Genomic DNA, 3,090 nt, shown 5'->3' on the forward strand with positions numbered 1-3,090 from the left:
GTTGTTGTTTCTACTTGCCACTATATATATATATATATGATTATATAACTTTCTGTAATGTTTATTTTTATGCAATACGGCAAATAATAGTTCATCCCCATGAAAACTTGGTACATATAGAATTTATTTTCATATGAGTAAATCATCTTATAACATGTTTCATCAAAATCAACCGTAAATCACGTTATCACAAAATTAAACTCGATTTGCAACAATCTATTACCCTTTCAAAACAACGTTTTAGCCAGTTCAAGAAAAAACACATAAAACGATCTCTTATCAAACGCAAATTCCATTGACTGATTTCGTATTGAGCAAACATTCAAACGAAATTTCAATACACAATCTCTAAAGAACCAGACATAAAATAAATGTGGCGTAATATGTAAAAGGAGAAACTTTTGTCTGATATCGCCAAGTAGAATTCATTCTCATAAATGCAGTTCAAATATTCAGGGCAACGTATAACAACTCTCATTTTGAAGGTAATAAAAGATATAAAATATTAATACGGATTTTTGAAATGCTACTACTCATACATCCAAATCTCTGTATTGCGTTTAAATAAGTAATAATAGCATTTATTTGCCATCAAAATGTCCGCGCATTTATCTGGGTTTGAAATATTGCACCACAAATACGCGTTTAGAACCAATATTTCCTTTCATCTCTGTCCTTTTATGGGGAAATTATTCAAAAAGTCTTCTGAGGAGTATATTTTAGACCTTTTTAGGACACTTTATTGTTATTTTTTTATGTTTCATATATAAAATAGGTGCATTTCCAAAACAATATAATCTTTTCAAAACTTTTAAAGAGTAATGGATTTGGATCGCTTTTACATTGTGATCTAAAAGTTTTGAGGCAGACGTAAGAATTTCTAATAAAAATATTTCTAAAAAGGTACGGTGCACAAAATAAAAGGCGGAAAAATTTAAAGACTTTTGACCTAGTAGGTGATCGAATATTTATGTATTAGGAGAAATTTTAATGACTCGAAAAATAACTTTGAATATGCTAGTGTCAGAATGATTTGTCAAAAAGTTCTTGAGGAATAAAAATTTAAAAATGCGATTTTTGCTCAATATTTACCTACTTTATTCTAAACTTGCGATTATAATACAAAAGTAATTGATATGAAACTCTCACTTTTTTTCTTTTGTTGTTGTTGTTGTTTCTACTTGCCACATGTTGTTGTGTTGTACTTGCCACATGGGCATGCCTGTTTGGTGAAGCCGAGCAAATTTAAGGCAGAGTGTGCGTTTCTTGTTTTTCAGTGGCGCCATCTATGGCCAAGAATTCGATTTCCGCCACACCATACGTCGCTCCCGTTTATAGGGCGGACCCATTCATACATCCATTCATTCATCCACAGATCGTAATTTTTACCTGAATCAGAGAACGATCGATCTCCAATCTAGTACCCCCAGAGGTATTGATTTGTTATGGGAACATGGAGGACTTTTGCGACTCGGCAGATTTAACGTGCAGCAGTCACTTTACTACACGGAGAGTCCTTGGCCGGCGGGGTTTGAAATCACGAACTCTCGGACATGGGCCTAGCGCCCTACCGACCAGGCTATCCCGGTCAATTTTTTTCCCCTTGATCTACTGATTGAATATTCATGTATTAAATAGAATATGATTGGTTCGTGAACCAACTTTAAATATGCAAATTTTAGCATGATTCGTAAAAAAATTCTTGCATAATAAAAATTTAAAAATACGATTTTTGTTAAATATTTACCAGTATTATTCTAAAGTTGGGATTTATAATGCAAAAGTAATTGATATGATATACTCTTAACTTTTTTCTTGATCTATTGATTGAATATTCATGTACTACTTAAAAGAATATTAATGGCTCCAGAGCCCATTTTTAACTATGTCAATGTTAGCATGATTGGTCGAGAATTTGTACAGAAAAAAAGACTTCAAATTATGATTTTTGTTAAAGTTTTACAAATTTAATTCTAAATTTGGTACTTACAACGAAAAATTACCGATTTCATACGAAACTTGGAAAAAGCAGTATAAAATTACATGGTTTTAAATTCTGTTAAAATATGTACTGCTTACAAATCAAAAAATTTCCCTCAATATTAAAAAACATTAAATAATAGTTAAAACGTTTATTTTGCTATATTATCGGATAAATTAGTTTCGCTATTCGTAAAAATGGTTAGATTCATAAATGACTTCAGAGATATGGTGAAATATGCAAAGAATGAAACTATCATAAAAAGATATATAAACTTCCGACCGCACACCTGATTTAAATTAGCTGTATTTTATATTTTAACCATTTTTAAATGATTAAAGATAGGAACCATATTTCATAGATTGCAGGGTTGAAAATCCAAAACCATCGAATAAAAGGCTTTTTAAAACTTAAAATACTCTCTGTGGATATTAATTAGTGCATTTAGGATTAACCCTTCAAACCATGAAGATTTTCTCCTAGCTTGAGAAATAATAACGATCATTAGATCAAAAATAATTAAGGTGTTCTATTTTTAATTTTACGCACTGTAGGGTTTTGAAAAAGAAAGGTAAAAAGGTTCTTTCAAATCATTATTATTTTTTTCTATAAAAATTTGAATTGGAGAAATAATTTTTTTTAAAGAAATATAAATGTAGAATATATTTTTCCCCATAAGGAGTTTCAAAGCGCATTGATCAAATTTTTCTTTTTGTTTTCTATAAATGACATTTTTTCACACAGTCGATCATCTGTAAAATTTGAATGCCAAGGAATAACGAGTGAAAAAGATAATGAATTTGAAAATGTTTTGAAAATGTAGGGCTCTAAACTTTTCCTTAAATTAATTTTTTTAAATATTTAAACTGGAAAAACAGTTTTCTTTATTTTAGAAATTGAAATATTAAAGAAAAATTATTTGAAAAAACAGCATTTGCCTGATAAGGAAGTTCAGTATTAAATAGAAGTTCCTAATGTTAAATTGTTTAATCTTCTTTTATTGAAAGAAATACTAAATGATTTTGTGAACTATATGAATTTCGTTTGCAATCGTTCTAGATAAAATGTAAGTTTAATATTTAATCTGGATTCTATGGTTTATCTTATTT

Source organism: Parasteatoda tepidariorum, chromosome 10 (assembly GCF_043381705.1).
Source record: "Parasteatoda tepidariorum isolate YZ-2023 chromosome 10, CAS_Ptep_4.0, whole genome shotgun sequence".
Lineage (NCBI taxonomy): Eukaryota > Metazoa > Arthropoda > Arachnida > Araneae > Theridiidae > Parasteatoda > Parasteatoda tepidariorum.